The following is an 18,951-nucleotide window of genomic DNA, read 5'->3' on the forward strand; positions in this document are numbered from 1 at the left end:
GGTAATACGTTGAAGATATGGTGTGATACTTTGATTCGAACAAGCCCGCTGTGGCTGTCTTCTTCGACACACCAGCATTGGGTTTGTCTCGTCAAAGTATCGAAATACGATCATGATAATCGGAGACGAGAAATGATGCATGCGTGTCTTCGTGTTTTCCAAGCCCTGAGACTTTCGCTGTGAACGTGGGATCTTTTTCGTGCGCATGTGTGCACACGGGGGTGTTCGGACACCGAAGAGAGTCTGCACAAAGTTGACTCCGAGAAATAAATCTCTCGCCGAACGTGGGGATCGAACCCACGCTGATAGCGACCAACTGGCTACAAAGCCAGCGCGCTACCAACTGAGCTACGTCCCCGCCCCGAGCTAGAGAGAGAGAGAGAGAGAGAGAGAGAGAGAGAGAGAGAGAGAGAGAGAGAGAGAGAGAGAGAGAGAGAGAGAGAGAGAGAGAGAGAGAGAGAGAGAGAGAGAGAGAGAGAGAGAGAGAGAGAGAGAGAGAGAGAGAGAGAGAGAGAGAGAGATGATGATGATGAGAATTCATCAAACCAGAGACTAACATCGTGAACCAACGTCTCTGTGATCTGTGATGCAACTATAAGAGGATTGATGGAGTTGCAAAATGAGTTTCCAGCTTCTGCTGCCTCTTCTCAATGGCCTTGACACCACTTTCTTGCTGCGGTGCACGTGAAAATAAGATCTTCTCCTCCGGCAAACTCTTGCAGCTTCCTTTCGGCCCACTTACCAGCTGACTTGTGTAATCACGAGGAAGGGAAGCGTAAAGAGTAGAGGTTTTAGTTGGGGGTGGAGGTAGGAGGAGAAGGGAGGGGAAGGAGGAGGGGTAAGGTGGGGGGAAGAGGGGAGAGGGGGTAGTGTCAGCCAGTCTTTCTTGTATCGGGCAAGCTAGAATTTTACCAGAATCAAAAAACAAGAAAGGTATAGGTTGTTGAAACGTTTGTTATTGACAAAAACAATACATTCACAGATATTTCGACCCAACGGTCTTTTAATTTTCAATTTTTTTTAATTTTGGAATGTTGGCAGTCTCTTTCTTTATGGATTTTTGGAATTTTACCAAATAAAGATTGACTTGATATAACGCCCAAGCTTACAATATTCCAATTTGTACAACATTATAACGATTTGATCCGAGATGATCACTACTGGGTTGTGCTCTGCTCTTGTAATTTTGACAATTTAAAGCCACTTTTATTTTCTATTTTAATTGTCCAATGTATTTTTTTTATACTAGAATGAATACCCGCTTCGCCGGGTAGCCGGCTTCGCCGGAAAGAAGTACTTAGAGCCGTACGCCGGCTTCGCCGGGTCCGAACAATGGACCCGCCAAGCTTAGGTCCCTCCCAGATTCGTGGAATGGGAACAGCACGAAAATGATTCAGTGGCCATAATGCCATTCCTGACCATATCGAGTCCCATCCTTGTCGACGAATGTAACCGTGTTAATCACCTTTGGAGGCGAACTCCACTCAAACAGGACTGAGCAAGTTATGGCTTCTCAAAGGAAGGCCAGTACATAAAATTACGTTAAAATTAATATTAAAAGTCCTACGGTTTTGAGCCATTAAGGACTTGAGTGTTTCACATAAAATTACACAAAAGCCGCCAGACCACATCACAAACAGAACTGAACAATGCACAGGTGTTGCTTACATAGAGACACACACACTCACACACACACACACAAAAACACAGAGAAGCCGTATCTATAGAGAGATAGATGACAGTGTATTTTTCGCGTGGCTATAAATTGATTCGACCTTTGCACTTTTACAGTGAGGATAATTTACGGGTCCAATTTACGTTCTGTACACTGCGTTGACCTTCTAAAAATAGTAACAGTAACAGAACGCCGGGAATATGCGAAGACGCTCAGCGCAGTGGACAGCGCAGTGTAGTAACTTACAACTGAACGGGAAAGCCACACGAAGGAAGGGAGATAAACGCCAAACACTGGAGAAGATAAGGAAGAGTTACTTATAATGGTGAAATGAACACAAAAACAAAAATCTGTTCAGCGCTGCGCGCTGAGAGCACGTGTTGAAATATCTCATCGATGATATTGTGTCCGGGGTGTAGCTGAATACGGTGTCCAAATTTGAAAAAGATCCACCGAGAACTTTGGCGTTGTGATGTGGTGTAGCGGCTATGGTGTGTCGGTATGGGGGCCCGGGTAGCTGAGGTGGAACCAAAATAGCTGAGGTGGAACCAAAATCGGTTCAGTGCTGCGCGCTGAGAGCACGTGTTGAAATATCTCATCGATGAGGTTGTGTCCGGGGTCTCTCTGAATAAGCCCACCAAATTTGAAGCAGATCCATCGAGAACTTTGGGCGTGCATGGCGAATACACAAATACACAAACACACAGATACACAAACACACAGACAGACACAAGTCGTATATATATATAGATGGCAAGACACAAGATCATGATTGTGTCATGTAAGCTTTCGCCTGAATGTCTCTTGCTGTGTGAAATAGCTGGACAACATTTTCCTCCAATGAAAAACAACAACAACAACGACAGATATTCCATTCCAGTCAATAACCTTCAGATCGCATTTTCATTTTCAAGTGAATATTGACAGAGCTTGAAAACGTTAGGCAGTGACTTCTATAACACCCATGGGTGCAATATTTAAAAGTTGCGTCCTGAGCATGGTCGCCAATTCAACCTTCAATTCAAGCTCACACGCACACACAAAAAAGAACAAGTCGCGTGAAGCGATATAAAAACATCTAGTCAGTCGTTATCAAACTTTATACAACTCCTGCAATGCAACCGAGGGGTGGATTAAATCTAGTTGATTATTTTTAGACAAGTGAGAAATTAGAACGAACTACTTTGATTACACCAAAAATCACACGTGGATTATTCGAAGTAAGAATAAAGAGGGCTAAAAAATAATCAACACTAGAATTTATTTTTAGAACATTTGAAACCCAGACGATTGGACCCTGTTGCGGAAGAATACGTACAGCGTTGACTCAAAACTGTAACAACAATGGCTGACGTGTATGAAGTACACGCATACCTCGCCAGGTTTGTTTCTGTGACTATAGTCGACAGACGATGCCATTTGCTTTGTGTGTGTTTTTGTTGTTGCTTACTGTACGTGTAAAATCCAGTTCTTTAACAGGCAACAAACCTTGCAAATTTCCACAAGCTGCAATCTGAAGGGACCTATCTCTGATTCTAGCAGACGATCTCTCCAATGTTTAACACAAAATCAGCAAACTCTCCTGTCACATAGAACGTCCATTATATAGTGCAATGTTGAAATGAAGTTACCGGTCTGAAACATTTAGTCGTTTCTTCTGAGACAATCCTTGTTCTCTTATCATCTACAGATTTACCGCAGCCTTCACCACGCGAATTCACAACAGAAGTCAGACTTTCGAACATATACAATCTACGTAGGCAAGCACGATACGTCATGACGTCATATGATTCCTAGCATATTGACGTAATGCTAAACATCCGGTTATCCCGAGTTTTCTCCGTAATACATGTCCGTGGGTTTTTCAATGTTCGGTTATTTCCGTGGCTTCATGCGGAAAGGGAACCGTCGTCTGCTATCAACGACATGGACCATTCTGGTCCTTGTTGCTGACAAAAACATGATTTTAACACAGAATGTAATGTCAGAATAGCTATATACACGCTATTGTGTTTTAATCGTAGCAATGGGGTCCGATATTTAGACCAGACAAGTATAATGCCGACGAGTCGGAGACGAAGAATAAAGTAAAAGAATAGGGACTATTTGAATGACGCGCATTTGACACTCTGAGTGATTAGGCTGAAATGAAATTGCGTACAAAATGTCGTCTGCATGACTGCATGTTCGACCCGTGTTGTTCGTTGTATAAATAGCTTAAACAATGACAACTCGTTGATTACTGGAAAATAAACCACTCGTGGGTATTTGCAGCCGCTTGGTAATTCACTCGTGTGCTCCGCACACTCGTGAATTACCAAGCGGCTGCAAATACCCACTCGTGGTTTATTTTCCAGTAATCAACTCGTGGTCATTGTTTAAGCTCTATATAAAGATCAATAACCACAAAAAAAAACAGTCATCGCTGAGACTACCTCCAGATAGTCTCGGCTAACCCAAAGACTGAGGCGGGTCACGCGACCGTAGTACTTACTTAACCTTTTTTCTTCCACTCTGAGCACATTTTTAGAGTAAACATAACATATCTATATATTTTTGAATTCAGAAGGTGAAGAATACAATGCGATCATGTTTTAATCTGTAACAAAAAATTCGATATTAATGACAAATTTAAGGAGCAAACTCATTAACTAATTTTTAAGCTTCCAAGCGGAAATGCAATCCCATAGTCCGGACTTCCTCGAAGGTTGCTTGACCAAAATTTCAATCAATTTTGTTGAAAAATGAGGGCGTGACAGTGCGGCCTCAACTTTCACTAAAACCCGGATATGACGTCATCAAAGAAATTTATCGAAAAAAGGAAAAAATGTTCTGAGGATATCATACCCAGGAACTCTCATGTGAAGTTTCATGAAGATCGGTCCAGTAGTTTTCTCTGAATCGTTCTACACACACACACACACACACACACACACACACACACACACACACACACACACACACACACACACACACACACACACACACATACACCAGACCCTCATCTCGATTCCCAGTCAACGTTAAAACATTTAGTCAAAACTTGACTAAATGTAAAAATAGGAGAAACAACGGGGCGGGAAGACAGAGGGAGAGAGAGAGAGAGAGAGAGAGAGAGAGAGAGAGAGAGAGAGAGAGAGAGAGAGAGAGAGAGAGAGAGAGAGAGAGAGAGAGAGAGAGAATGAAAAAATAAAACAGAGTGTAAAACGAATCAGGGGAATAGGAAACGCCAGAAAAAGAGAAACATTATTCATGCTACAATGACTGCTCTCTGGGCATCGCATCAATTTCAGGTTTTGATATTGACACTCCTGGAATGTGTTTTTGGAACGATGCAACGGCTCAACATGCGTAACTGCCACTGGGAAATTAGAAAAGATGGTTTCTAAAGCCAGGTTCATCTCTGACTTTCAGTCGTCACTGCTTTTGGGGGATTCTGTGTTTGATCTGTTGGTGTTAACCGTGCAATACACTGACTGACACACGCATCATTTACATCAGCGCTTGGGCACAAATTGACCAGACACGGATACATATACACATGCACACATTCACACGCGGCACACAAAACACACACACACACACACACACACACACACACACACACACACACACACACACGCACGCACACAGGCACTCACATACACACACACACATACACACACACACACGCGCGCACACACACACACACACACACACAACCTGAGCACGCTATAATAATGACAATGACAAAACGTCGATGATAGCGACAACGACGATGTTGATGATGAGTGATGATTGATTCTAGTTCTGATTCTGGTTCTGATGATTCTGATGCCGTAGGGTTCACAAGGATTGTGTCCAAAGGAAGCAGAGGTCGGCACTCGAGGGTTCACGTGCGTTTTACCCCATCCGTCTTTGACAGCACTACCCCCCATATTCACATCTGCCTGCAAGAGGTTTCTGTTAACCGTAGCGTGAAACGAAGTCCGTTTTTTGGGCGCCTAAAATGGAGCATGTTTGATCCTGGTCGATGTTAATGATGCCTCTGCATACTTTAAAGCGACTTTCTTCTTGTCTAAACACATACCCACACACGCGCGCGCACACACACGCACACGCGCACAAGCACACACGCGCACGCGCACACGCACACACACGCACACACGCACACGCACACACACACCCACACACACATATATATACACACATCTATCTATATATATATATATACGACTTGTGTCTGTGTGTGTGTCTGTGTGTGTGTCTGTGTATCTGTGTATTTGTGTATTCGCCATGCACGGCCAAAGTTCTCGATGGATCTGCTTCAAATTTGGTGGGCTTATTCAGAGAGACCCCGGACACAACCTCATCGATGAGATATTTCAACACGTGCTCTCAGCGCGCAGCGCTGAACCGATTTTGGTTCCACCTCAGCTATTTTGGTTCCACCTCAGCTACCCGGGCCCCCATACCGACACACCATAGCCGCTACGCCACATCACAACGCCAAAGTTCTCGGTGGATCTTTTTCAAATTTGGACACCGTATTCAGCTACACCCCGGACACAATATCATCGATGAGATATTTCAACACGTGCTCTCAGCGCGCAGCGCTGAACTGATTTTGGTTTTTGTGTTTATTTCACCATTATAAGTAACTCTTCCTTATCTTCTCCAGTGTTTGGCGTTTATCTCCCTTCCTTCGTGTGGCTTTCCCGTTTGTAAGTTACTACTATTTTTAGAATGTCACTGCGCTGTCCACTGCGCTGTCCACAACGCTTCCCTTGCACCCGTAAGTTGTTCTTACTGTCAAAGTGAAAAGGTCGAATCAATTTATAGCCACGCGAAAAATACACTCTCACCTATCTCTATATATTTATAGATACAGATATGCATATATATACACGGCTTCTGTGTGTGTGTGTGTGTGTTTGTGTGTGTGTGGGCAAAAACCTGTGTATTGTAGAGTTCTGTTTGTTATGTGGTCTAGCGGCTTTTGTCTGTCTGTATGTTCTGGCATGTGAGAAGCCACAGCAGATAATATTGGGCTAAGAAATAAGCTCTAAAAATCTCAATCCCGTTTGACAGGACTTCGCCTTCAAAGGTAATTGTGGTGAACCGCCACGCTGTCTGTCTCTGTCTCGCGCCGTTCACCCCAAATTCCCGTTTCTGAGTTACTATTTTTAGAATGTCACTGCGCTGTCCAGAACGCTTCCCTTGCACCCGTAAGTTGTTCTTACTGTCAAAGTGAAAAGGTCGAATCAATTTATAGCCACGCGAAAAATACACTCTCACCTATCTCTATATATTTATAGATATAGATATACATATATATATATACGGCTTCTCTGTGTGTGTGTTTGTGTGTGTGTGTGTGGGCAAAAACCTGTGGATTGTAGAGTTCTGTTTGTGATGGGGTCTAGCGGCTTTTGTCTGTCTGTATGGTGCGTGATGGGTGATTTTAATAATCACCACCCTCTGTGGGACTCTGCTAATCCTAGATACAAACATGCCAATAGCAACCTTGCTGACGTCATTTTGGAAACTGACTTTTGTATACTAAACGATGGCTCGGCAACCAGACTTCCAGACAGAGCTGACCATTCCCCGTCAGCAATCGATCTCTCCCTTTGCTCAAATGCCATAGTCACTGACATCGACTGGAACGTTTTCCCGGACGCCCTCGGCTCCGATCACTTACCCATTGTTCTTACCTTCCGCCACTTCGCCCCTAATCGCAATAACTCGGAGGTCAGAAAAAAGTACAATTACAAACAGGCAAATTGGGACAGCTTCCGTGCGGAGCTCGAGGGTGTCAGGGAGGAAACTCTCCTTACGGATGACATCGAAGCCTCTTACAATAACATACGTCAATGTATACTCACTGCTGCCAATAATCACATTCCGCTTAAATCAGTAAATCCTAACTGTAAGGCCAAAAGGAATGAGTGGTGGAATGCAGACTGTGATGAAGCCTTGGCAAACAAGCGATATCACATTAGGACATATCTCAGGCACTGCTCAGACGCTAACTTCACGAATATGAAGTCAGCTGAAATACAATTTAACCAGATCACCGCTGAGGCTAAACTTCAAAACTGGGAAAACTTTGTCCACAAAGAAACTAAAGATTACAAAGACTGTGGCAAAATCTGGAAGAAAATCCGCAGATTTAAATGTAGATACAGAACTAAAGAAAAGCCACTACTATCGGGTGATAAAATGACCACAACTGACTCTGAAAAGGCAAACCTATTAGCAGATACCTTTGCCAAAAATAGTCAATCAAAATCCCTAGATACTGAACGACTCAATTATAGGTTAGATCAGGAGAAGGGTTTCACATACCCCCCAGATGACAACCAGTTGCCTATAAACTGCATGTTTAAGGCAAAAGAAGTCCAAAACGCCATCTCTTCTGTGAAAGACCAAAAAAAATCCACAGGTTTAGACCCAATATCATATCACATGATAAAACATCTACCACCTAACTTTGTTAAGTTGCTCACTCAGTTTTTCAACCTATGCTGGTTAAAGGATACTATCCCCGCAGCGTGGTCAGACTCACAAGTAGTAGCAGTATTGAAGAGCGGAAAACCGGGCAATCTACCTGGCAGTTACCGCCCCATATCACTAACCCCCCACCTCAGCAAGATCTTTGAGCGTGTGGTGAACCAGAGGCTGGAGTTCCACCTCAATAAACACAATATCATTCCTACATGCCAGGCAGGTTTTAGGCAAGGTCGTTCGTGTGCGGACCACATTGTGCACGTCACTGAAAAAATCAAAAAGACCTTGGCACATAGTAATAACTCTCTTCTTGGAACCTTCTTTGATATTAAATCTGCGTACGACAGCGTCTGGCATGCTCGTCTACTCCTAAAACTCGGCAGAATCGGTGTCTCTGGCCACATGTACCAATTCATCAAAAACTTCATCAGCAATCGCAAGATGTCTGTCCGAGTGGGCTCTTCGGTGTCCGAAACCCATGCGCTGGACATGGGGGTTCCCGGCCAGGGCAGTATCATCGCGCCAAACTTATTCAGCATCATGCTCTATGACATTACTTCTGTTAAGGTTGACGGTGCCAGTGTACTTCTGTATGCGGACGACCTCGCCTTAATAGACACTAATAGACCACGCCATAACAGAGTTACCAACACTGTTGACTTATCTTCTTACCAAACTAAAATCGACAACCTCTGTCAATATATGTACACCAACGGCTTCCAACTAGCCTCAAATAAAACAGTCTTTCTTGTTGTCTCCCGTAGACAACTGTACAGGAACTGCAGTATAAAGATAGGTTGTGATATTATCAAACCGAGCTCAGAAGTTAAGTTCCTCGGCGTTATCATCGATACCCGACTTAACTGGACCAGTCATATCGAACATCTGATCAATAAGGCCAACAAGGATCTTTATATCATACGCTACCTGGCGTCCCAATCCTGGGCCAGAGGACGTAAGTGTGTCACAGAGGTAGTGCGGGCATTAATTCGCTCCCGCCTCCTTTACGGGTGCGAAGCTTATTTCGCGACGCGCCCGGCGCTCATGAAAAAACTGGCTATTATAGAGTGCAGGGCGCTCAAAATAGCTCTGGGACTCTCCCAACAAGCGAGTAAGAGTCGAGTCTACAGCGAGTGTGGGTGGCTGCCCCTTGTGGATGAGATAAAACTCCGTTCAGCTCAGTATGCTGTCAGAGCCCACGCGGTAGAGAACTCTGCCTGCGAGGTCCTGACTGACTTTTTTCCTCAGCACCAAAATTATGAGGCCAACACCAAACATAGCACTCAACTCTTGGCCAAAACGCTACCCTTATCCGACACAGTAAACCGCATTCTAGCCGATAGCGGGGTGAAGGTCAGTGAGCTGGCCAGGGTCCCCCCGCCCTCCTACCCGCCTTGGCTTGAGGAAACCCCTACTATCATATACGACAGTGAAGATAATACTACCAAAAAAGATAACCCCGTCTACCTAGCTACTGTTACAAAAGAAACCCTAAACTACAAATTCTCGGAGCATTTAAAAGTCTTTACTGACGGATCCAAATTTGCAGACGGCAGCGTTGGCTGCGCCTTTGTGATCCCAGATCTCAAAATCTCAAGGAAATATACTCTTAATAAAGACATCTCCATATTCTCAGCCGAGCTATTTGCCTTGCTCATGGCATGCACTTTTATAAATGACCTCCCAGTCACACCGCGTGCGGTAGTTTTCTGCTCTGACTCGCGCTCTTCATTACAAGCTCTGCATCGAAACACATCAAATCGGGCAGAGCTACAAAGAGAAATCCTCTTTATATGTCACCAGTTAATCTCATCCGGCACATCCGTATCATTTCTCTGGGTCCCCTCTCACGTAGGGGTCCGGGGAAATGAACTGGCGGATGTCGCTGCCAAAGAAGCGGCAGAATCTAGCCCAGCTAACACTAACATCGGCTACTCAGTAACCGAGTTCTACAGTAAAATCCGTAAACTCATTCGAAGTCAGTACGTAACATCTCTGTCCTATCAACCCATTGATATGAACGATCTACACCCCGATCTCCCAACAAACCTCCTCACTATCTTCAGACGCCTCCGTGCCGGCGGCTGCCGCTTCCATATCTTTAACAAGTCCTGCCATTGTGGAGAACCCTATTCATTTCAACACATTTTCGCTCCATGCGCTACAAATAGAATTACCTTTAAAACCTTATATGACCATATGCAGCTCCATGGTCTGAGTCCCCAGGATTATCTGCGCAGTAGCAGTTCTCTAGGCTGGTCACACAGCTTGCTGCTGTGCCGACTGGTCAGGGACTCGGACATGGGGCTGTGGGTATAACTAAGCCCAGATTATCACATCAGCGTGTTTCAGTTTGAGGTCGAGTGGCTCCCGCCATCCCTCCTGATTCCAGCGACTACCTTCTAGACAACATATCCTCACCCAAGGCCCACTAGTCGCCAAACTGTACATATTGTTTTTATTACCACGGCCTTCGTGGCTTACATCTTAATCCTTTTATTTGTAAAAAGTTTTGAGATTTATTGTTCGTGTTCCTCTTACTTGCTCATCTATTTGGTTTTATTGGTGATCCTGAAAGGTTCCACTTTTTAACTCGATTTGAAATAAAAAAAAAATAATATTACAAGCCCGTTATTCAAGATATAGAATACAGACTTATAATTCTTACCAAGAAACATCTTAACTACTTTTCATTTTAACAAATTCCACAGAGCATTATCAACTCAACCCCACCCCCTGCCCTCCTCTCCTTATTTTTTGTTTCTTTCTTTCCTCTTTTTGAAAGCGGACAAACACTCAAGTCCTTAATGGCTCAAAACCGTAGGACTTTTAATATTAATTTTAACTGTCTGTATGTTCTGGCATTTGAGAAGCCACAACAGATAATATAGGGCTAAGAAATAAGCTCTAAAATTCTCAATCCCGTTTGACAGGACTTCGCCTGCAGAGGTGATTGTGATGAACCGCCACGCTGTCTGTCTCTGTCTCGCGATTCACCCCGGCGAAGCCGGGTATTCCTCTAGTATCTATATATATATACGACTAGTGTCTGTGTGTCTGTCTGTGTATCTGTGTGTCTGTGTGTCTGTGCGCGATGCACGGCCAAAGTTCTCGATGGATCTGCTTCAAATTTGGTGGGCATATTCAAGTAGACCCGGGACACGACACAACCTGGTCGATATTTCAACACGTGCTCTCAGCGCGCAGCGCGGAACCGATTTTGGTTCCACCTCAGCTATTTTGGTTCCACCTCAGCTTACCCGGGCCCCCATACCGACACACCATAGCCGCTACACCACATCACAACGCCAAAGTTCTCGGTGGATCTTTTTCAAATTTGGACACCGTATTCAGCTACACCCCGGACACAATATCATCGATGAGATATTTCAACACGTGCTCTCAGCGCGCAGCGCTGAACTCATTTTCGTTTTTGTGTTCATTTCACCATTATAAGTAACTCTTCCTTATCTTCTCCAGTGTTTGGCGTTTATCTCCCTTCCTTCGTGTGGCTTTCCCGTTCAGTTGTAAGTTACTATTATTTTTAGAATGTCACTGCGCTGTCCACTGCGCTGTCCACAACGCTTCCCTTGCACCCGTAAGTTGTTCTTACTGTCAAAGTGAAAAGGTCGAATCAATTTATAGCCACGCGAAAAATACACTCTCACCTATCTCTATATATTTATAGATACAGATATGCATATATATATACGGCTTCTCTGTGTGTGTGTGTGTTTGTGTGTGTGTGTGGGCAAAAACCTATGTATTATAGAGTTCTGTTTGTGATGGGGTCTAGCGGCTTTTGTCTGTCTGTATGTTCTGGCATGTGAGAAGCCACAGCAGATGATATAGGGCTAAGAAATAAGCTCAAAAATTCTCAATCCCGTTTGACAGGACTTCGCCTTTCAAAGGTGATTGTGGTGAACCGCCACGCTGTCTGTCTCTGTCGCGCCGTTCACCCCAAATTCCCGTTTCTGAGGTACTATTTTTAGAATGTCACTGCGCTGTCCAGAACGCTTCCCTTGCACCCGTAAGTTGTTCTTACTGTCAAAGTGAAAAGGTCGAATCAATTTATAGCCACGCAAAAAATACACTCTCACCTATCTCTATATATTTATAGATATAGATATCTATATATATATACGACTAGTGTCTGTGTGTCTGTCTGTGTATCTGTGTGTCTGTGTGTCTGTGCGCGATGCACGGCCAAAGTTCTCGATGGATCTGCTTCAAATTTGGTGGGCATATTCAAGTAGACCCGGGACACGACACAACCTGGTCGATATTTCAACACGTGCTCTCAGCGCGCAGCGCGGAACCGATTTTGGTTCCACCTCAGCTATTTTGGTTCCACCTCAGCTTACCCGGGCCCCCATACCGACACACCATAGCCGCTACACCACATCACAACGCCAAAGTTCTCGGTGGATCTTTTTCAAATTTGGACACCGTATTCAGCTACACCCCGGACACAATATCATCGATGAGATATTTCAACACGTGCTCTCAGCGCGCAGCGCTGAACTCATTTTCGTTTTTGTGTTCATTTCACCATTATAAGTAACTCTTCCTTATCTTCTCCAGTGTTTGGCGTTTATCTCCCTTCCTTCGTGTGGCTTTCCCGTTCAGTTGTAAGTTACTATTATTTTTAGAATGTCACTGCGCTGTCCACTGCGCTGTCCACAACGCTTCCCTTGCACCCGTAAGTTGTTCTTACTGTCAAAGTGAAAAGGTCGAATCAATTTATAGCCACGCGAAAAATACACTCTCACCTATCTCTATATATTTATAGATACAGATATGCATATATATATACGGCTTCTCTGTGTGTGTGTGTGTTTGTGTGTGTGTGTGGGCAAAAACCTATGTATTATAGAGTTCTGTTTGTGATGGGGTCTAGCGGCTTTTGTCTGTCTGTATGGGAATGTCGTGTTCTGTCACGTGCATGTCATGTCACACTCAGCACGAGTAATTCACTGCAGTTGCTGGCCCGTAGAGTGCGTTCTTTCACAAGCAAACATGCTGATTACATAGCGACTGCTTTAACGCACCTCGAGCTTACATAGCCAAGTCAGTGCTCAAATAGCGATTTTCTCCCGAATTCCTGAGGGTAAAGGGGGACAATCACATTTTCGTTGTGTCTTAAACACACGACACAGCTCCCTCTGCTCTTGGCGTGGGTCCAGAAAGGGGGCTAGCTGCCCTTGGTGGCGTTCCCACTCGCCCTGCAGGAGTCCTCGTGTTTCTCGGGAGAGAAGTGAAAGTCGCTAGAGGGGTGAGCTTCAGCTCACTCTTTGTCTAGGGACGCTTTTGTTACCCTGCTTTTATCCTGCCTTTTTAACCCTGAGCTGTTTGGCTTGTTTTTTCTTGGTGACCGTACCGTACCTTGTAAGTGATGAGCCAAGTTGCTAAACACAAACTGCCAAACACCACCTTTGCTGATAGGCGGGAAACGTTCATCTGGGTAGATAACTACCTTCCAACGGACACCACTGCTCTGAGGGAGCAAGATTGGTCCCTTAATATGGACCAAACAGCAAGCGGTTCTGACCGCGCCCCAGATATTCCCATGGAATCACTGAATGAGACTGACCGGGCCAGCCGGACTGGTCAGTCCCCAAAATCCAAACAGCTTAATAAAGCAATCACCAATGAGAAAACCAGCATATCTTCTCCTTTCAAGAGAAAGAGATTGCGGGAGGACGACCCTGAGGGGGGGCAGAGCTCTCCGGAATCTCTTCTCTTCCGGGATAGCCCCCCACGCTCTCAGATTACTGATCATTTTGAGGAAGACTTCACCGAAGTCAATCGTAAGAAGCCCAAAAAGAAAAAGAAGCAAAAGGTCCTCTGCGAGGGTCCCCCTCTTCAGGGAAACACAGGTATTTCCCATGCAACATCTGCCCGGGGGGTCGACACCTCCCAACCCCTAACTGAATCACAAGAAAACCAGACAACTCAACAGCCACTACCACCTGCCAATACACACACACACACAAAACAAAGACCCCGAAGAAAACTTCTTTACCAACCCAAGCAACCTCCTCCCTCCTTCTTAGAGTTCCCCGTGGTGGTGCAGGACCTGAAGGAGGGCCCTGCAACATTGCAGGGACTCGGCCTCAGGAGGAAAAAAACTTTTGACCTTGCCATCGGCGAGGTCAAAGAAATACGCATGCTGGCAGCTGGGAGCGTCCTGGTAGGGTGCTCCTCAGCATCACAACAAAACAAGCTATTGAGGCTGGACTCGATCGGCGGCATCAAAGTGAAATGCCACCGTCCGGAGGTAACAACCGAAGGTGTCATTAAACGCATACCCACAATACATTCAGGAACAGACCTGTCTGAGATGGCAGTGGGCGTGCGCGTCCGGATGGAGGATGGGAGTCTTGTAGAAAAGGGCCCCTCCTCGGTTCGATCTTTTCGCCGTCTTCTCCTTAGGGATGGGAAACCGTCTCAGGCGGTCCGTGTCACGTTTACAACGGCAATTCTTCCAGACAGCGTCGTTCTGGAGAGTGAGGTGTACGGCGTCGAACCCTACACTCCTCCAGTGCGGCGCTGTACGAAGTGCCAGAGACTATCGCACCTAAAACAACAATGCAAATCAAAAGTGCAGATCTGCCCCCGATGTGGCTCCAAGGGCCACGACGGAGCGACGTGCACCAAGGCCAAACATTGCGTAAACTGCAAGGGCGAGCATTCCGCCGCTTATCTTGGATGCCCGGAAATGAGACTGAGGCTGCAGGCCAATAAGATCAGGTCGGCAGCATACATACCATATTCTGAGGCCCTGGATCGGGCGCGGCGCGAGCTCGCCAAACAACAAAATAAAACAGCGACTGCCCCAGCGGAAATGAGGGACTCCTTCTGGCGTCCCCCTCCGCAACCGATCCGGCGGACCTCAACCCCCCGGTCCGGGTACTCTTTGGCTGTCCAGAGACCCCCCCTGGGTGGGCAAGTAAATAAAATACAAGAAATCAAAAACAAAATGACCGAACATGACAATACACTCCTTCCAGTTCATGCGGACAGTTCTGCTGCAACCGCGAAGCACCAAACAACTTCGCAAAATCCAAATCCTGGCCCCCAGGCGCCCTGTAAGTCTCAGACGGCTCGGGCAGAGGCGCCGCTTCATGGGACCCCCGGGTTAAAGGCCTCCCTCCTACGCAAAGCCCAGAACAGGAAGGAGGACTCGAAAGAAGAGCAGCTCTTCGAGAGGTTGATGGGGAGAATGGAGGAGGGATTGGCCCAGAGATTCAGAGAATACAAACTTAAAACTGAACAGGAAATAAAGCAGCAGATGAGGGAGGAGCAGGAGAAGGCAGAGCTTGAGCTAGCCGACGCTGCACTAGATAAGCTAAAAACAGGAGAGCAATATGCAAATTTAAATGAACAACAAAGAGGCCTTCAAGGTTTCATCGAGCAGTGCCTCGGCTTCATGGTTAAGGCCAGACAGATGCAGAGTCCTCTCGACCTGATCGACTCCCTCTCAGCTACATACACACAACTCTCCAACACCAAGGTTGAACGCTTCATTCCGGGCGGCGCCACTCTGGCGCTGGGCGCTCTTGCTGGTGCCAAGCAGTTGTCCGTGACGGATATGAAAGCTGTTAAAACCACTTTTTAACCTATTTTAAATCTGCCCTTTAACTTACCTTCTTTGTGCGTGTTAAAATGGCTGAACAAGGTGAAAGCGGTCACGGATTTATCATATTACAGTGGAACTGTCGCTCTATCAACTCTAACTTCTCTCAGCTATATAATTATATATCAAATCACTCTGCTGACATCTTAGTTATCCAGTCAGTCAAGAGAAAACGCTCCCTACTGCCTTCTATAGATGGTTTTGACTTCCCTCCCATAGTAGAGCAAAAGGGCTCAGGGCAACTCATTCAAACAGCTATTTATCTAAAGTCTTCCTTAAATTACAAACCCTTTGCACCTCTCATCCCTAGTTCAGAAAATCTCAGTACATGTGCTGTTGAAATCGAAATAAAAGGATCCAAAAACCTCAACATAGTTAACATATATTACCCCCACGGGTGTAATAAAAAAGGAACTACCGACTGGCTAAAATCCCTGGATCATGGCAGGGCACACTGGTGCGTGATGGGTGATTTTAATAATCACCACCCTCTGTGGGACTCTGCTAACCCTAGATACAAACATGCCAATAGCAACCTTGCTGACGTCATTTTGGAAACTGACTTTTGTATACTAAACGATGGCTCGGCAACCAGACTTCCAGACAGAGCTGACCATTCCCCGTCAGCAATCGATCTCTCCCTTTGCTCAAATGCCATAGTCACTGACATCGACTGGAACGTTTTCCCGGACGCCCTCGGCTCCGATCACTTACCCATTGTTCTTACCTTCCGCCACTTCGCCCCTAATCGCAATAACTCGGAGGTCAGAAAAAAGTACAATTACAAACAGGCAAATTGGGACAGCTTCCGTGCGGAGCTCGAGGGTGTCAGGGAGGAAACTCTCCTTACGGATGACATCGAAGCCTCTTACAATAACATACGTCAATGTATACTCACTGCTGCCAATAATCACATTCCGCTTAAATCAGTAAACCCTAACTGTAAGGCCAAAAGGAATGAGTGGTGGAATGCAGACTGTGATGAAGCCTTGGCAAACAAGCGATATCACATTAGGACATATCTCAGGCACTGCTCAGACGCTAACTTCACGAATATGAAGTCAGCTGAAATACAATTTAACCAGATCACCGCTGAGGCTAAACTTCAAAACTGGGAAAACTTTGTCCACAAAGAAACTAAAGATTACAAAGACTGTGGCAAAATCTGGAAGAAAATCCGCAGATTTAAATGTAGATACAGAACTAAAGAAAAGCCACTACTATCGGGTGATAAAATGACCACAACTGACTCTGAAAAGGCAAACCTATTAGCAGATACCTTTGCCAAAAATAGTCAATCAAAATCCCTAGATACTGAACGACTCAATTATAGGTTAGATCAGGAGAAGGGTTTCACATACCCCCCAGATGACAACCAGTTGCCTATAAACTGCATGTTTAAGGCAAAAGAAGTCCAAAACGCCATCTCTTCTGTGAAAGACCCAAAAAAATCCACAGGTTTAGACCCAATATCATATCACATGATAAAACATCTACCACCTAACTTTGTTAAGTTGCTCACTCAGTTTTTCAACCTATGCTGGTTAAAGGATACTATCCCCGCAGCGTGGTCAGACTCACAAGTAGTAGCAGTATTGAAGAGCGGAAAACCGGGCAATCTACCTGGCAGTTACCGCCCCATATCACTAACCCCCCACCTCAGCAAGATCTTTGAGCGTGTGGTGAACCAGAGGCTGGAGTTCCACCTCAATAAACACAATATCATTCCTACATGCCAGGCAGGTTTTAGGCAAGGTCGTTCGTGTGCGGACCACATTGTGCACGTCACTGAAAAAATCAAAAAGACCTTGGCACATAGTAATAATTCTCTTCTTGGAACCTTCTTTGATATTAAATCTGCGTACGACAGCGTCTGGCATGCTCGTCTACTCCTAAAACTCGGCAGAATCGGTGTCTCTGGCCACATGTACCAATTCATCAAAAACTTCATCAGCAATCGCAAGATGTCTGTCCGGGTGGGCTCTTCGGTGTCCGAAACCCATGCGCTGGACATGGGGGTTCCCCAGGGCAGTATCATCGCGCCAAACTTATTCAGCATCATGCTCTATGACATTACTTCTGTTAAGGTTGACGGTGCCAGTGTACTTCTGTATGCGGACGACCTCGCCTTAATAGACACTAATAGACCACGCCATAACAGAGTTACCAACACTGTTGACTTATCTTCTTACCAAACTAAAATCGACAACCTCTGTCAATATATGTACACCAACGGCTTCCAACTAGCCTCAAATAAAACAGTCTTTCTTGTTGTCTCCCGTAGACAACTGTACAGGAACTGCAGTATAAAGATAGGTTGTGATATTATCAAACCGAGCTCAGAAGTTAAGTTCCTCGGCGTTATCATCGATACCCGACTTAACTGGACCAGTCATATCGAACATCTGATCAATAAGGCCAACAAGGATCTTTATATCATACGCTACCTGGCGTCCCAATCCTGGGCCAGAGGGCGTAAGTGTGTCACAGAGGTAGTGCGGGCATTAATTCGCTCCCGCCTCCTTTACGGGTGCGAAGCTTATTTCGCGACGCGCCCGGCGCTCATGAAAAAACTGGCTATTATAGAGTGCAGGGCGCTCAAAATAGCTCTGGGACTCTCCCAACAAGCGAGTAAGAGTCGAGTCTACAGCGAGTGTGGGTGGCTGCCCCTTGTGGATGAGATAAAACTCCGTTCAGCTCAGTATGCTGTCAGAGCCCACGCGGTAGAGAACTCTGCCTGCGAGGTCCTGACTGACTTTTTTCCTCAGCACCAAAATTATGAGGCCAACACCAAACATAGCACTCAACTCTTGGCCAAAACGCTACCCTTATCCGACACAGTAAACCGCATTCTAGCCGATAGCGGGGTGAAGGTCAGTGAGCTGGCCAGGGTCCCCCCGCCCTCCTACCCGCCTTGGCTTGAGGAAACCCCTACTATCATATACGACAGTGAAGATAATACTACCAAAAAAGATAACCCCGTCTACCTAGCTACTGTTACAAAAGAAACCCTAAACTACAAATTCTCGGAGCATTTAAAAGTCTTTACTGACGGATCCAAATTTGCAGACGGCAGCGTTGGCTGCGCCTTTGTGATCCCAGATCTCAAAATCTCAAGGAAATATACTCTTAATAAAGACATCTT

The sequence above is a fragment of the Littorina saxatilis genome, linkage group LG3, assembly GCF_037325665.1.
Source record: "Littorina saxatilis isolate snail1 linkage group LG3, US_GU_Lsax_2.0, whole genome shotgun sequence".
NCBI lineage: Eukaryota > Metazoa > Mollusca > Gastropoda > Littorinimorpha > Littorinidae > Littorina > Littorina saxatilis.